Here is an 18,330-nt window from a genome sequence, read left to right as displayed (position 1 = left end):
GACGATTAGCAAATCTGTTTTGTAACAACCGAAATTTCCAGTGAGGGAATGGTTTCCAAAGCAGTGTCCTTCCGACATGATAGAAAAGTCTTTTTTCTGTTTCTCGGACAGCTTTTCTATGTTTGTGAGGTCAGGATGGCTATCTATGATCGAAGTAAACATAGAATAAAAATCTTGCCAATTAGCGCAGCCCAGCGAATTTTGTGAGCATAAGAGGGGGAAGCGACTTTGCCCTATACATGAATGGACGCAGCTGATGGCCAGAATCGCACGGAGAAATGCCGCCAGCGAAGATTGAGTGGGTGTACATTTGCGAAGATCACACCGTGTGCATAAGCGGTAACGTTTCCAGAATTTTCAGCAGCCATGGCAACAGCAACAACAACAAATTAATATCAAGCGGGAAGCGTGATGAGCTCAAAGAAGAAATAGCGGAAGCTTCTGTTAGTTGGCTATGTACGCGCACAATATAACTTATGTATAAGTTAACTAAAGCTAACGTCGCTCCCACGGGCGCATGAAATACGACGACATCGGCATACTGCAACGTAAGCATTATGCCGGATGTCGATACGTAGCCGGCAGACACTGCAGATTTGCGTGGCCGCTACGAATATGGGATCGCTACAATGTGTTTCGTTTTCATGCTAGCTCATAAGTTTGAATTCTTGTATTTTTATATTCAGTTCTGATTTTGCCTCCGACGCTACAGCTCCGCTTGGCTCGGGATAATAAAGCTTTAAAAGTAAACTCCTAATCTTTTTATTGTCACGGCTCCGCCCGACGTCCGATTAGTAAAAGCCGCGCGCGTTAACCGCCGGCAAACCTTTCCCTAATTGGCGCCCAACCAGTGGTATTTGACAGTGCGTCAGTCATTACCCACAAACTTAAAAATCTCTAAAAATCTAAAATTTTACTAAAAGTAAATAAAACTCAGCCACATCAACAGGGCTTAGTGACAAGCAAGCTTAAAAATTTCTAAAAATCTAAAATCTAACTAAAAGTGAATAAAACTCAGCCACGTCAACAGGGCTGTAGTGACAAACGTCAAGTGCCAACAACAAAAACAAGTGCTTGTGACCACTGTTGCTTACAACAGAACAATCTGACAAGTGGCTACTGCTGACCTACGTCAACACAGGCAGCACAGCGGAAACGTCATTGAACTCGCCTCTTGAGTGCAGTTGGCCGAGGTGCGCTATAGCGCAAATTTAATTTCACGTAACACCGAAGCCGCTGGAGCTCTTCGGGCAGCGACTTATCAGATTAGCGCACAAGCTATCTGGACAACGGGGAGGCAGAGACAAGCGGTGTACAACAACAGACACCGACTTCAGTTTGGGACGCAACACAACACCAAAAAATGTAAGTGGGAACCTTTCTTTAAACTGCCCTAAAACCTGCGAAATAAAAATAAGCACATAAGCACAGTTTTTGCAAGTGTCTTGTCTTAAATGTAATTAAATAATAAAAAGTTTTAAAATACGTGAAACTAGTAGTGGATTAAGTTGACAGAAAATAGTAAACTATTAGCAGCAAAAATACATAAATATTTGTTGAATAATTACAAAAAGCGGCGCACCAAACGCATGCGCGCACAAATATTTTTTTTCCGTCTGCCTTTGTTTCGTTTGTTTTGTTTGGTCGTTCAACGTAATACGATCCGTGGAATTTGGCAACTTTGTTGCCTCCATCCTCAAGCGTTGTGTTCAAGTTTTCGTTGTTTATATTAGAGGCATATGACTTCACCCTTCCTCCTCTATAGAACCACTCGCCGACAGTGTAGTGATTCTGACTCTGATTGCGACGACCATCGCATTCGCCGTTCAGTGCCAAGACGCACACACTCACCCCCACCCTCACCTCGTCCTACAGACAGCGTCATGGACCCAGACCAGTTGAGACTCATAATACAGGCAGCCGTCACCGCTGCCTTAGCTGAGCAAGCCGCTACAAATAAGGTCTTGATTGACAAAGTCGAGTCAATGGCCCAGCAGCTGGCCGCAGCGCATATTACGCCACCAGAGGTGCAAGCTTATGCACCCATAGAGATAAGAAATGATATCCGCTGCGACGAGCCATTAGATGCCGTCAAATGCTTGCCCGAGTTTGCAGGCGCACATGAATCGTATGTTTCATGGAGACAGGCGGCTCTCGCAGCCTATCATATTTTTAGGCCGTACGACGGCAGTTCACGCCATTATCAGGCGGTCATAATTATAAGAAACAAAATCAGGGGGGCCGCGGACGTTGTTCTAGCCTCTTTCGGCACAGCTCTTAACTTCGACGCGATTATAAGTCGCCTCGACTTCACGTACAGCGACAAACGTCCAGTTCACGTAATCGAGCAAGAGCTGGCCACGCTGAGACAAGGCAGCATGTCTCTGCTGCAATACTATGATGAAGTCGGCAAAAAGCTTACATTGTTGACTAATAAAGTCAACATGTCATACGAGCCGGTCCTAGCAAAGGGCCTCTGCGAAAAGTTCCGCGAAGATGCACTACGTGTGTTTGTTTCGGGACTCAAGCGTAGTCTCACAGATGTGCTGTTCTCAGCAAAGCCAAGAGACTTGCCGTCAGCTCTGGCGCTCGCGCAAGAGGTGGAATCGAACCATGAAAGATATGCGTTCGCTGCCAACTTCGCGAGAAGCATTGAGGAAAAAGAACACAAGGCAAGTACCCAACAGCGGGTCAAGCCACCCCAACAAGAAGCACAGGCAAGCGGGTCAAAGAACCCACATTTTAGTAGACAGAACAAGCAGCAAGGCCAATTCGGCCTGCGAAATGCCGAGCAGCAAACTCGCGCCAGTGCTCCAGAACCAATGGAGGTAGACCCTTCGCTGTCAAGATATAGACAGCCCACCCAGGCCTCCGCTGGCGTCAGCAAGCGGTCGGCCATGTCCGATCGCTCTAACGGAAAGGGCAAGCAACAAAGGGTGAATCATGTAACCCAAGATGCCGGGCAGGGGCAGACCTCGTACGCCGAAGCCGCCAACGGCGCTGTGGCGCAGATCGAGGACGATGCCGAAAGTGATTCTGACGCCCTCAATTTTTTAGGGGAAAATCCCTGCTACCCGTCATCAGACGAAGAGTAGCAGGGCAGGATATGAGCTTCCTTATTGATACCGGCACGTCCAAAAATTACATCAAACCACACAAGGGGTTGCGTGGCGTCCGTCCGGTTAACTCACAATTCACCTTGCATTCTATCCATGGCTCAACCACCGTCACACAAAAAAGCCTTGTTGCGTTGTTCAACGTGAAAGCAACATTTTTTATTTTACCAGACTTGTCAACCTTCGATGGGATAATCGGTCTCGATTTGTTAGCTCGGGCTGGGGCGTCACTCTGTTTGGCCTCCGGTCAGCTCAAATGGGGTACGGAAGTTGAGAAAATCTCCTTCCACAAATGCACTGATGTCAATTTCACCGATGTGGATTGCTCAGATGCACCCGCTTCAGTGCGGGAGACTTTTCGGAAATTATTAAAGGCCAGAAAAAAGGCCTTTGCAGACCCAAACGAGGCTCTGCCATACAATACTTCGGTGGTTGCCACCATCAGAACGGTGAGCGAAGAGCCCATCTATGCCAAGCTGTACCCATATCCCATGGGCGTAGCTGACTTCGTTAATAAGGAGATCCAAGATCTTCTAAGAAACGATATAATTCAGAAATCGGCATCCCCCTACAACAACCCCATATGGGTAGTAGATAAAAAGGGCACCGATGATGCGGGAAACCGCAAGAAGCGCTTGGTGATAGACTTTCGCAAGCTTAACGAGCACACCATTCCCGATAAATACCCCATGCCAAATATATCAATGATATTAGGCAATTTGGGCAAAGCACACTATTTTTCGACACTGGATCTTAAATCAGGATACCATCAAGTCGTACTAGCGGAGCGCGATCGCGAAAAAACTTCCTTCTCGGTAAACGGAGGAAAGTATGAGTTTAAGAGATTGCCATTTGGCCTCAGGAATGCCGCCGGCATCTTCCAAAGAACGATCGATGACATCCTACGGGAACAAATAGGCAAATTTTGCTATGCTTATGTTGACGATGTGATCATCTTCTCGCAAGACGAGGAGGCTCACATCAAACATGTAGAGTGGGTGCTAAAGAGCTTACAAGAAGCTAACATGAGAGTATCGATCGAGAAATCGCGTTTTTTTAAGAAAAGCGTGAGCTTTCTCGGGTTCATTGTCACCAGTAACGGTGCAACAACGGACCCAGAAAAGGTAAAGGCCATAAAAGAATTCCCAGAGCCTAAGACGGTATTTGAAGTCAGGTCGTTCCTGGGCCTCGCGAGCTACTATAGGTGTTTCATCAGAGACTTCGCTGCTATAGCAAGGCCCATTTCAAACATATTAAAGGGCGAAAATGGAACAGTTAGTAGGCATAGATCGAGGAACATTCAGGTGCATTTCTCTGGGTCCCAGCGAGAAGCGTTCCAAAAGCTGCGCAATATATTGGCATCAGAAGATGTCATGCTCAGCTACCCGGACTATAAGAAGCCATTTGATCTAACGACAGATGCTTCAGCCCATGGTATAGGTGCGGTGTTGTCTCAAGAAGGCCGCCCTATAACAATGATTTCAAGAACTCTTAAAGACAGTGAAGCCAACTACGCGACTAACGAGCGTGAGTTATTGGCTATCGTTTGGGCCCTGGCTAAACTGCGGCATTACTTGTATGGAGTGAAAGATATAAATATCTTCACTGACCATCAGCCGTTAACATTTTCTGTGTCAGAATCAAACCCGAACGCAAAAACTAAGAGGTGGAAGGCCCGCATAGACGAGTTCAATGCTCGTCTATTTTACAAGCCCGGTAAAGAGAACCTGGTAGCGGACGCCTTGTCCAGACAACAGCTTAATGTGCTGGAGCAAGAAGAGCCCGAATCTTGCGCAGCAACGATTCACAGTGAGGTGTCTCTCACCCACACAATCGAGTCAACGGACAAGCCATTGAACTGCTTCCAGAACCAGATAATACTGGAAGAAGCACGTTTCCCGTCTAAAAATACCTTTATTTTATTTGGGAATAAAAGGCGCCACACGGTTAACTTCGTCTGCAGGGGGTCCTTATTAGACGAACTGGCAGACACAATCGTCCCAAGGGCCGTAAACGCCTTCCATTGCGATTTGCACACGCTCGCAATGATACAAGATGAGATTGTCCGGAGGTTCCCAGCCACAAAGTTCTGGCATTGCAGGAACCGTGTCGTGGACGTTCTCAGAATCGAAGAAAGAAGGGAAATCTTAACTGCTGAACATAATAGGGCGCATAGAGCAGCGCAAGAAAATGTAAAGCAGGTATTGTCGGAATACTACTTCCCCAAAATGGCCAAGCTGGCCAACGAGATCGTGCAGAATTGCAGGACTTGTGCGAGGGCAAAGTATGACAGGCACCCGAGAAAACAAGAACTCGGTGAAACACCAATACCGTCACACACAGGGGAAATGTTGCACATCGACATTTTCTCTACCGACAAAAAGTTTTTCCTCACTTGCGTCGACAAGTTCTCTAAATTTGCCGTCGTACAACCAATCACCTCGAGAACTATTGAAGACCTGAAGCCAGCGCCGCTTCAGCTCATGAACTTTTTCCCGAGGGCAAAGACCATTTATTGCGACAACGAACCGTCGTTGAAGTCGCACACGATCGTGTCCATGCTGTATAACAACTTTGGTGTAAGCATTACAAACGCACCACCACTGCACAGCACCTCCAACGGGCAGGTGGAGCGTTTCCATAGCACGTTGCTGGAGCTAGCCAGATGCATAAAGATAGACAAGGGCTTGAGTGATACGGTCGAAATAGTAATGTTGGCCACTACCCAGTATAATAAGTCGATTCACTCGGTCATCGACAGGAGACCGGCTGACATCGTCCTAACACACCCCGATGAGCCACAGCCAGAGATCCGCAAAAGGATCCAGAAGGCTCAGACCGCGCTGAGGGCCAGAGAAAACGCCTCGCGGCAGAATAGGACATTCGATGTTGGCGAAAAAGTGTTGGTAAAATCCAACCGAAGACTCGGCAACAAGCTCACGCCGTTGTGCGAGGAAAGAGCTGTAGAAGCGGACATGGGGACCACGGTCCTCATTGAGGGGAGGGTGGTCCACAAGGACAATTTAAAATGACGCGCTCAGCAGCGAGGTCAGTGTTTCGCTTAATTTTAAATTTTTTCTAGCCACTTGGCGTAATTTTTAATAGATCTAAGCGTAGCGCCATCCGCGCACATTATATTCTTAAGCATTTTTATTATTATTGGTGTTGGGTTCCCCTTGTCTACAAAATAGAAAAATCAACCATTTAAACTTTCACCCACAGGACCAATCTTATCCTTCTCGTGTCTCTATCATTGGCATCGGCTCACATCACCGATTATTCGCGCGCCAAATACATTCCCATAGTCGATGGCCAGATCTTGGTGTGGGAGAATTTCGCCTACGTGAGACACTCCGCGAATCTTTCGGAGTACGCACGTGTAGTAGAGGAGACGGTCGGTCTGCTTAGCCACTTCCCGCAGTCACACATGAGAAATTTGCTGAAGGTAGATTCAGCACACCTCCGGGACTTGCTGGATGCGCTGGGCGCGCACCATCGAGTGGCCAGAAGCTTGGACTTCCTGGGCTCTATACTAAAGGTTGTAGCCGGTACACCTGATGCCAGCGATTTGCAAAACAGTAGGGTCGTAGAGGCGCGATTGATAGACGCGAACAATAGGCAGATAGAAATCAACACAAAAATCCAGAGTCAAATTAATAAATTAACTGCCACTGTCAACTTAATCCTCAAAACAGCAAAAGCGTCGCAAAGTGACTCCGGTCATTTGTATGAAACGTTGCTCGCGAGAAATAGAATGCTCATGATGGTGCTTCAAAATTTAATGTTGGCCGTGACACTTGCAAAAATGAACATTGTTAGCCCAAATATTCTTGATCACGCAGATTTGAGTTCAGTTTGGCTAGAGGAGCCCACCAACACCCCCATAGGGGACCTCATGTTCGTATCGTCCGTAAAGGTTCTGCAGTCCAATAACGCATTACACTTTATCATTAAATTTCCGGTAATTAAGTTCGCCTGTAAGAAAATTACTATCTTCCCCGTCAGTCACGAAGGAGCCATGCTACGTTTAGATGATGGCGTTATCGCAGAATGCGACAACGAGGTCTACACCGTCAAAGCTTGCACCGCATCAACCAGCGCCACCTTCTGCCAGCTATCATCAGGCAGCTCTTGTGCGAAAGAACTCCATGCAGGCGGCGAGGCGCACTGCGAAATACAACCCAGCAGCCTGGACCCCATCACCTATGTAGATGAGGGGATCGTCATCATCAACGACAGGGCCGCCAAGGTACGAGTGGACAACGGCTCTGAAACCTGGGTGCATGGTACGGATCTTGTTACCTTCGCCCGACGTGCCGTCATTAACGGAACCCTGTACGTCAACCAGAACGGGATCCAGAACAGAGTACCGGGGGTAGCGAAATTCCCTCTGCTGAACATCACCTCCCACCAAAGCGTGCTCAGTCTCCCGTACCTTCATCGCCTAAATGAAGGTAACCTAGAGACAATCCAGAGGTTCAGAGAAGAATTCAACGCCGAACTACCCCAGCGAGTGGCACTGACCGTAGCAGCATCATGTTGCCTCCTGTTATGTGTTGCCATTGTGGGCTGGCGCGCCTGGAAGGCCAAGAGGTCCCCAAGACGACTGAACGTGGCAATTGCTGAGTTAAGGTCGGCCGAGGGCGGCCTCCGTCTTGAGGGGGGGGTAGTTAACTAAAGCTAACGTCGCTCCCACGGGCGCATGAAATACGACGACATCGGCATACTGCAACGTAAGCATTATGCCGGATGTCGATACGTAGCCGGCAGACACTGCAGATTTGCGTGGCCGCTACGAATATGGGATCGCAACAATGTGTTTCGTTTTCATGCTAGCTCATAAGTTTGAATTCTTGTATTTTTATATTCAGTTCTGATTTTGCCTCCGACGCTACAGCTCCGCTTGGCTCGGGATAATAAAGCATTAAAAGTAAACTCCTAATCTTTTTATTGTCACGGCTCCGCCTGACGTCCGATTAGTAAAAGCCGCGCGCGTTAACCGCCGGCAAACCTTTCCCTAATTTATATGCACTGTTACGTAACCAACGGAATTTCTTTTAATATTCACTGCCTGTAATCTTGTCTGAATATGGCAGACACAAATTGTTGTTTAGCTGATCTGCATGGACAACGAAAGCTGAGGTGCCGTAGGGACTAATTGAGTCCCTAATGTTGGCCATAAACGAAGACATAAATTTAGCAACTGCTGGCGGCTGCTAGACCCAACAATGACATCATTCTCATTATTTCCCCTTACTCTCGAACCATCCATCGCAAGCACTCTTTCTAACTTTAAATCTGACCAAGAAAAAGAAACAAGCCGCGAACCTATCTCGAATTTACCTCTGCAAATAATTAAATATATTGAATTGGATCTTTATTATTAACACAAAAAGAAAAATTAATTTTATATTAATTAAATTTAATTATTATTTTCTTATAATTTATTATAACGAGCTACAACCGGATTCTAACTTGTGCACCCGCAAGTACAGATGTTTTGATATCTTCCACCAACTTACTTCGTTACAAAAGTTCGCTTGCATAGTGTGCACCCTTCATTGACCAAGTTGGATTTTTTTGTTGGCTGAATGACTATTTGTCGTTTTAATGACCGTCACCCGATACGATGAATATCGTACCAAAGGATCATTCAGCTACGATGACTATTATAACTGGCACTTATGAGTACAACATGTATACCGTTCGCGCTCAAGCGGAAAGAGAGCTCAAATTTTCCTGGCACAATTTTTTTTTTTGCACTAGCTTCCTAGTGCAAATCCAATGTTTGGCAGATACGCATCTTGTTATTCTAATGTCTTTGGTAAAAGGGCATACTAGATTCACTGAAATGTGTGTAAAAGGCAGAAGAAAACGTTTCCGACCATATAAAGTACCCACCCAAACCGGCCAATTTCACTAAACAATAAACAATAAATCACTTAATTGGTTCCCGTACTGTATACCATCTGCTCAGTATGCGTTTTGATAAACATATTCTTTGACAACGATAAAGAAATTCTTTGGCAATGGCACTTAGCCATTCATGTAAACAAATCCCAAAGCCTAACCTAAGAAGTTTTGCTTACTCTCTCTGAGGCTTCTCCTCAACTTAAGAATCCAAGAGCAATGTTCTCCCAATACAGCTTCTCTTTAACTTAAGCATCCAAGAGCATCTCCCAAAATACTCTAACATATTTCTTAAGCACAGAGGCTTGGTCACTGACACCATGCTCAGACAACCAGAAAAAAATTCACCCATATTACTAATCAAACCAAGCATACCATCAATACAAAGCATAATCTACCCATTTATTCTAAATTATACAGTTACCCACAGGCTTATGAACAAGAGGTCGAAAGCCAAATACTAGATATGCTTATACAAGGTATTATACATACGTACCAGTAACTCACCTTACAATAGTCCCATCTGGGTGGTTCCAAAAAAACAAGATGCATCAGGCAAACAGAAACTTAGAATTGTAATAGACTACCGAAAATTAATCGAAATAACAGTAGGAGACAGACACCCAATCCCAAACATGGGCGAAATTTTAGGAAAGCTGGGCAGATTTAATTATTTCACAACTATAGACCTGGCAAAGGAATTTCACCAGATCGATCGGTCATTATGAATATTTGCCATTCGGATTAAAAAACGCACCAGCCACCTTTTAACGGTGCATGAATGACATTTTACGACCACTCTTGAATAAACACTGCCTTGTGTACCTGGACGACATTCTCGACATTCCTTGATGAGCACCTACAATCGCTCAGACTAGTTTTCGAATAACTAGCAAAGGCCAACCTTAATTTACCGCTTGACAAGTGTGAGTTTCTCCAGCATGAAACCACATTTTAGGACATATTCTAACACCAGACGGAATAAAACCAAACCCTAAAAAGATTAAAGCCATTCAGAAATATCCAATTCCCACTAAACCAAACTAAACTAAACTAATTACATAAGCCGAACGCTTAATGAACACGAGGTCAATTACAGCGCAATTGAGAAAGAACTCTCGGCAATTGTATGGACGACAAAGACTTTCCGACGAAATCAAAATAGAAACAATACTTAACATATACAATCACAAGACCAAACACGATACCACTGGACAGATCCCTGCACACATATTTCTCTACACTGGCAACCAATATTAGACACCCAACAAAAAAAGAAAACAAAATAAACAGTGACAGAATGGTATACGAAGTCGACACGAGATACAGAAAAGGACCACTACAGAAAGGCAAATAAGAAAATTCATTTAAGCCAATCAAAAATGTGGAGCAAACGGACTCCGACCATTACAAAATCAATAACAGAAATAGAGTTACTCACTACTACAAAACACAATTCAAAAAACGAAAGAAAAATAAACAAATTTCAATTCCACAGGTGCCTGGAACTTGATGACATTTTTGCTTATGATGATTACAACAGTTCATGGACAGCAAATTCAAATTAATAATATTGACACCAACCACGGTTATCTCCGTTTTTCTGATAAACCAGTCCAGATACCATCCTCCTTTGAACATCATTGATTGAGGATCAACTTAACCGAAATGGACACCGTATCTGACTGTTTTGAACAAAGGCTGCGTACCGACTATCATGCACCCCAACTCAAATTTTTGTACAATAAGATGAAAAGAGAACTTACTGGAATAACCCTGCAACATAGAAATAAACATGGACTTATTAACATTGTGGGCTCAGTTTATAAGTACCTATTTGGCACACTTGATGAAAATGATCGAGCAGAAATACAGAATAACTTGAGACACACTCCCATGACACAGTGAAGTTACATGAACTTAATGACGATATACGATTGATAAACGACGGAATGCCGAATATACAAAAATACGAATATGATCACAACATCGTTAACACCCTTTCATACGAAGAAGACCTGGAAATGGGAATGCAGCTTTCCAGACTCGGACTGTGTAACCCCAAATTACTAAACTACGGCAAGCTAGAGAATGTAAACAGCCAAAATATTTTGAACATTAAAACATCCACTTGGATCAATTACAATGATAACCAATTATTAATCATATCCCACATACCCATTAACTTTTCATTAATAAACACAATCAAAATAATCCCTTACCCAGACTCTAACGGCTATCAGCTAGAATACACAGACCCACAATCATATTTTGAAAAAGAAAATAAAGTTTACAATAACGAAAATAAACAATGATTGTGTCACCATATCATTAAGCATTTAAAACCAATTTGTAATTTTGAGTCAGTTCACACAGATGAAATAATAAAATACATAGAACCAAACACAATTATAACCTGGAACTTAACCCAAACAAGTCTCAAAAAAAATTGCCAAAATCCATTTAGCGTTGGTCTTAGTTACTACAAAGGTCCATTTAATAGACTCAAAAGTAAATAAAAGCGTATCTATATAAATTCTTCATCAGGATCAAAAGCGGAATCGATTTGGCCATGTTCGTCCGACTGTCCGTATGAACGTCTGGATCCTAGGAACTATAAAAGTTAGAAAGTTTAAACTAAGATTTTTGATTTTGCCAAGCCCACAATCCGTCCTAAACTGCCATGGCAACAAATTTGTAATGCCCCATTTTTTTTTTTAAATGATTTGATATTTATTGATATGTCTTAAGCTGTCGAAGCTACACTTTTGCGAAAATGTTTTGACGTTTTTTAATTTTTGTATTACTTTTTTAAATTTCTATCAATTTGCAATAAAATGTTTTTCCACGCCCACTATGACGCCCACAAGCAAGTCAAAACTGCCACTCTCACACTTTTGGAAAATGCTTACATATTTTTTAGTTTATATATTATTTTGTAAGCTTATATCGATTTTCGAAAACACTAGCTGAGTAACAGGTATCTGAATGTCGGGGAACTCGACTATAGCGTTCTGTCTTGTTTATTTTTCTGTTTTATTATACCCGTTACTCGTGGAGTAAAAGGGAATACTAGATTCCTTGATAAGTATGTAACACGCAAAAGGAAGCTTTTCCGAAGATAAAAATATATATTCTTCATAAGGAACAATAGGCGAGTCGATCTGGCCATGTCCGTCTGTCTGTCCGTCCGTATGAACTTCGAGATCTATTAAAGCTAGAAAGTTAACATTAGGCATGCAGATTCCAGAGACATCCACTCTACGAGACGCCCACACTTTAAAAAAGTGTTTTGATGTATTTTTATTTTTTTTTTAGTCTTTTAAATTTGTATCGAATTGTCATTAAAACTTGTTGCCACACCCACTTTTAAGCTCACAAACCGTCCAAAGCTCCTACGCCCACACTTTTGAAAATGTTTTCATTTTTTTTGTTAGTTTTGCCACGCCCACTTTAACGCCCCCAAAGCGCACAAAACTGCCACGCCAAAACTTTTGGGATCTGGGTCTTTCAAAATTTCACACCCGCACTTGAAAAATTTTTAAATTTTTCTTATATCATTTTTTTCCTGCAATTTCTAACGATATTCTAGATAATGTTGCAATTTCTCGATCGCACTTCCACTAGCTGAGTAATGGGTATCTGATAGTAGGAGAACTCGAATATAGCTTGCTCTCTTGTTCTGTTTTATCTTTAGCTTTAAGTAGCTTACTGAGTACGTTTGCTTTGTGTGAGATCTGAGCTTACGGTCTGACTCATGGTTTAGTGGTATTGGTGCACTAATGTCCATATCATCATCTGTAGTGTAGGTAGGTTGTCTTTCAGTTTGCCAATGGGTGAAAGGATGTAGTCGAGGGTGTTAGTTTTCCTGATTGGTTGCGGTTGTAAGTTAATTAAGTTTGATGAAGTAAGATTGTTTAGTTGTATTGATATTGCAGGTTTTGATTATTCTCGTAGCGTTTTGGCGTACGTCGTTGATTGATGAGGATGGCTTTGCTGTTTTGTGACAATCTTTCAATTGTGTTTATGCCTACAATTTCTTTCTGCTTAAGAATGTGGGAAAGTTTTTATCACTCCACCTGTCTTAGGAACTTGAGGAATTTATCTAAGGAATATATCTAAGTTTTTAAGTAATAGGGCTGGTAGGGCTGACTACCTTCTTTGACCCTTCTGCTGCTTATTTAAATCAAAGAAATATTGATATTCATACAATTTATTTTATGTAATACATATTTTGGATAAGTTCGGATATTTATTAGTTTTATTTATCGGAAAAACTGCTATTCATTGCATTTCAATTAATACTATTGGTTTCTTTTAAGAACTACCGCCTTGGTCATCGTGCCCCGTGCTGGGTGCATTCCTTTACCCCTCAGCGACTCGGATTTTATATTTCAATCCATCTGACTGCTGAATTTAAGAATGTCATCCGGTCTTGTAACACATTTGGGTTGCATGCTAACTCCTTTGTCATTGAAGTACGGCTGCCAACTTCCTCTGGCGGCTAAATACGAAACGTCAATGGAGCTGATAGCTGACTCAAGTCAATAACGCCGAGACAATTACCAATGTTATACTGCTGCTCAAAAGAGGCTTCATGAGAACTTCTTCCTTAACGGGCTCGATGTGCTGGCAATTTTTCAGGGTTAAATCCGGTTAAATTATTATTGGGATATTTTTTTTAGGAAATGATGTCATCATTACCTTGACCTATTACTTAACCTATTTTTGGGATATTCTTTGAGAAAATGAAATGCCTTTATCTGAGATACTGTGATTATTGAGAACAATTAATTTTCAGATAATTTATTATAATTTATTTTGGGAAAGATGGTTTTGACTATTTTGTATGATTTGTATATTGCATTTATGGATATTGTCAATTTGTTTTAAGGTTCTTGAACTTCAGAGTTTATTTATTCGCTAGTGTCCAATTATTTGAATTTGTTTTGTTTAGATTTAATATGCTCCCAGTCATTAAAGTATGGATTACCTGGACTTGTTTTGAAAGCATATGACCTCACAGTTTGACGTGCTATGTAATAAGGGATTATTATATTAATATTAAAATTATTCAATAAAAGTGATTTTTCATGGTTTTTGATTATGTTTCAATAAAATCGATAACGAAACGTATTTTACTGACAACCCGCACGGGGTTGTTGAAAGGTGTTTTCTGATGATGCCGTCTGCTAAAAGTTGATAGCGATTTAAATGCATTTGTTACCGCGATGAGCATGGAATCGACATTTAAATCTTATGTTTCTTAGAATAATGTTCATACACTTATAATAATATTCATAGTTTAAGACTGAGGTCAAAAAAAAAAAAATTTAAATGTGTCGGAAAGACTCCATGTTCCGTTGATCATAGTATTCACCTTTTCGGTTACAAAATAGAGGTATTTATTCCATTACGGTGTTTCACTAAAAAATTATAAAAATATAACTTTTATTATTTTAATGTTTCCAAAATAACTTACAATAATTTACAACTTCATTGCCGAAGAACTATATTTAGTTTTTGGGTTAAAATAGTTCATTTATTTTTATATTTTTTTTTTTTTTTTGTAGTTTGAATTGATTACCTTCAAGTTTACATCTGAACCCGCTACCTTAACAATTTGGGGAGACTCGAAGACCGGTCTCATCAACAAAGTTCACCGTGATCGTAAATAACGGTGGCCGGTGGCCGTGCGATAAAATCCAAATCCATTAAAAAAACATTTTACTTTTTAGTTCTCCGGAGTTTTTGTGGTGCGGTGGGCACTAGCCCTGGTAGTGGCAGCCTCGAAAGTGTCTCAGCTACTATGTTTAACTTCATTTATGCAATCTCAAAATCGATCTGCTGCAGTTCTTGTGCCGTACTGTTTTCTCTCCTTGAACTAATTTCTAGGACGACGGAAAAGGTCGTAGAAACACTTCTATAAGTTTTTACTAGTGCTTTTTAAGAGCGTTTAATTACAATGATGTCGTCGTGGTGCGTAAAGGGTTGTGAAGACATTTGCGGTCCAATCATATGGTCCATCGCCTGTTATACGTGACCGATGCTATTCTGGCACCGTGAATGCTGTTAACCTTCGCCTTACGTGGTATGATCTCAACGGTATTTGCAGGCCTTGGTGGCGTTTTTCTTAATGATCTCAAACGTTTCATTTTTCACAGTTTCCTTATGAAAGTCTGCAGTTCCGCTAAACCCTTGTTTCTCTTGCCTCACGTTGCCCGCGAGTTTAGAGAAGTACCCCCTGGGTCGAAAAAATGTCTAAAAGCTCTTAGCCCAAGTCTGGAAATGAACTAAAAGGTACTTATTATTTATTGTATAAGTAAATATACGGCATGGACAGAATGATGTCCTTGTACTTTTGCATCCGCTGCAAAGCCCGCTGGTCAGCGGGACTACCGTGGGACCGTTGACCCACGGGGGAATGCCCCCAACCCAACAGCGACCCCTGGTTATATTCCTTTGCTGCTGATTTAACAAATAGCATTCGGTTTTGCAATGCATTTCGGTTGCATGGTATTTTCTTTCAGGCTTAACTTATGAAGGAAAGGCAGGCTAAGCTGTTCTTTGCTGCACGTGATATTCACAAGGATACTTAATATGTGCCCCTACTAAGGTTTTTAATGTTGTTTTTTCACTACGACACAATTAATGATACAAATTTCTTGGTTGATTGCCACTGGACTAAAGTGGCCTAGACTGGTAATGCACTGGGGGATGGTTCCGGAAACCAATTCTTGAGTGTATGTGCGCGAGCATATACCTTGCAGAACGTTGTTTCGATTGAAGCGTCACACTAGTGAACTAAGTTGTACTGCCCAAGTTCTAGGATCCTTTTATTATGTTGTATTGGGTATATATACATTTAAAACATGTATGGCGTACCGCTGTTCCAGCGAACGCTCCATCGCACCGTGACACAACAGAAAAAACACCACACTGAGATCTCGAAATGCACTCCTCCTTAAAGGCCTCTCGAAGCATTTGATAAGTTTCCGATGCATTTTTGCCAAGTCGCACACAAAACTTTATGGCGTAATCGAAAAGTGATGTTTAACATTTTTTAAATATAGGAGGCAAATCTAGCGTCACATTGCCACGGGCAGCGGAGCACCCCGGCTGTTACAGTGCACGTCTCTGCGGATAGGGCTCCACAGTGGCTTAGATCGGGGTTCTATGCAGAAAAAGAACTGCACAGTCGGCAGATCTGCACACCTTTCTTGTGGACAACTAAAAAACCTTGGCGAGCAGCGAACGCATAACCTCGCGGACTCGCCCTGCCGAAACGGGGAGAAGGAAAAAAGAAACCCAGAAGTAGCTTTAGCATGAGCAATGAGAACAAGAAGGAACCAAACAAATAATTAATTTAACCGGCCTTTAATTTTAATTTTCATGATTTTGATTTTCATTTCTATTCATTTTTTGTTGATTAATTTTATTTTTAGTTCTGAAACTGCTAATTTTTGTGGGCGACTGCCACCCATTATTTTTATTAGTTATTATTTTGTGGGAGGCAAGGCATTTTATTTGGTAATATACCTTACATGGGTATATATAATGTATATGTGCACAAGTGTAACTTTTTTAATCAATTAAATTAGGATAATTAAATCCCAACAACAATTCCTCTGGGCCCATAGGATGGATTTGGGTAAGTGAATTTATTATTTTCTTTTTATTTACACTTGCTTATATCAACAAATACATAAATTCTTAATACCCTATAAATTGCACAATCCCTACATAAAGGAAATTAAAGAATTGACAGGAGAAAATTAAAAGTGGAAGACAAGAAAATGAATGTTACATTAAAGAAAAGTTTTGTGAAATTAAATTAGTGAAACAGAATTAAAAGATAAAATTAAACCAAATTAACGAAATTTAAGAAACAAATAAGAAAAAAAAAAACATGAATTAGAAGAGAAAACCAATTAAATAAAGTATTAAATAAATTCAATTAAAGTTAGCAACCGAAACCGGAAATATAAATAAAATATTGAATAGTTTAAAAATTAAAAAAAAAAAAAAATGGAGCAAATAAACTGTAGTTAACGTAATTACTTAACGATAAAAAGAATTAAATGAAATTAGGTTGACTAAAATCTAAATTCTACATTTTTTTTGCTCTTATCAACATGGCCTTATATACTATATTTTATCTTATTATTAAATGAATAAAATTGTTATAATGTTTGGATAAATAAATATAGTTTTCGTTATGTGAAAAGGCCAAAAGTATGATGAAAGGGTAACACATAAATTAGGGATTTACCATATAGTGCCAAAGGTACATCATGGAAGGTGGGTACAGAGGCGGGTTACTATACCATCAGTGTAACCTCATTTCCATTAGATGTACTGGCATAGCGGCAGCATACACCCATGAGCTTTCTGAATTTCGTTCTTTCTATTAATTTTTTTTGTTGTGCATTAATTATAAATCCTTCTAATCTACGTAATAGGCACGGGACTATAAATTAAATTCAATGTGGCTTTCTGATCGAGTGAGGGCTTTATTATTTGGCCGACGAACCCCCCCAATGCCGACTGTAAGCTAGCTGCAACCAGGGTCCCACCGGCCAACAATTTAGCGAAGATCGCACCACTCAATCTACTATAGAAGTTTCAACTACAATCCTTGATGTTTTTTGTCATTGCACGCTAACTGAAAATAGGTTGATAATATTTTAGGGCATTCAAGGTGCAACATTTAACCCACACTTGCCGACGATCGCAACTGAGAAATTCCAGCAGCCCTCTAACATGGTTCGTTGCAAATATTATTATTATTATCTTATTTTTAGCGCCTAACTTTAACGCCTCATTTATTAAAAATTTTAATTGCAGATACTCACAAAAAAATAACGATTTATTTTCTTTAAAAACAAAACTAAGACTATAAACTTTCAAAAAATACAACAATTTACGAATTTTACAATTTATCGAACTTTTTGTAACGAACTGATTGTTTTATTAGTCTGTTCGCTACGAAATACGTGCGGCTAGCTCAGAAGATTTCGTGTTTCGTCCCACCAAATTTATATCAAACGTGATCATCTACTTACTAGTAACAGCACACAACATATCTTGTTTCCTTGATTTTTATTCGTCTCGTTTTACACTTGGTTTTGATTCTCCGACGTGCTTTTCGCCTAGTCATGAGGTGCTCCCATTGCTCAGGAGGTGGGCTGAGGGCTTAGGGAAGCGTTACCGTTCCCAGACTGGGGTGAACACGTGCTGAAGTTTCAAGGCAAACGCCTTGCTAGCTGAAAGCTTCAGTCCCTGGCTATGTCCTGGCCGGTCT

Source organism: Drosophila erecta, unplaced genomic scaffold (assembly GCF_003286155.1).
Source record: "Drosophila erecta strain 14021-0224.00,06,07 unplaced genomic scaffold, DereRS2 tig00000219-arrow-pilon, whole genome shotgun sequence".
NCBI lineage: Eukaryota > Metazoa > Arthropoda > Insecta > Diptera > Drosophilidae > Drosophila > Drosophila erecta.
The sequence above is the reverse complement of the archived record's forward strand: the minus strand, read 5'-3'. Positions refer to the sequence as shown.